Genomic DNA, 309 nt, shown 5'->3' on the forward strand with positions numbered 1-309 from the left:
TCCCCCCCCTCCCCGTGTGTGTGTGTGTGTGCGCGTGCCGCGTGTGTGTGCATCCTCCTTGCGCGTGCATCCTTCTGGCATCTGCAGCGCACTTGCGTGGGCATCCTGCTCACATGTGCATCTCCCTCACGTCTGCATCCCACTTGCGTGTGCATCTCTCCAGCATGTGCTTCCCCCCCGCCCCCGGCAACGTGTGCCGCCCCTCCCCGTGTGTGCACCCCCCCTCTGTGTGCGCAGCCCCCCACCTTCGTGTGCGCATCCCCCCGGGTTTCTATCCCCCCTGCGTGTGCATCTCCGCAGCCCGGGCAT

The 309-nt window shown here is 67.0% G+C and overlaps 1 protein-coding gene across 1 annotated transcript in view; it reads right to left on the minus strand.

Moving 5' to 3' along the window:
- Positions 1 to 309, minus strand: part of CASKIN1 (CASK interacting protein 1) — a 15,930-nt gene that overhangs the window by 4,890 nt on the left and 10,731 nt on the right. The gene's annotated exons all lie outside the window — the stretch shown is intronic.

Source organism: Haliaeetus leucocephalus, unplaced genomic scaffold, assembly GCF_000737465.1.
Source record: "Haliaeetus leucocephalus isolate CR32 unplaced genomic scaffold, Haliaeetus_leucocephalus-4.0 Scaffold295, whole genome shotgun sequence".
In the NCBI taxonomy this organism is placed as follows: domain Eukaryota; kingdom Metazoa; phylum Chordata; class Aves; order Accipitriformes; family Accipitridae; genus Haliaeetus; species Haliaeetus leucocephalus.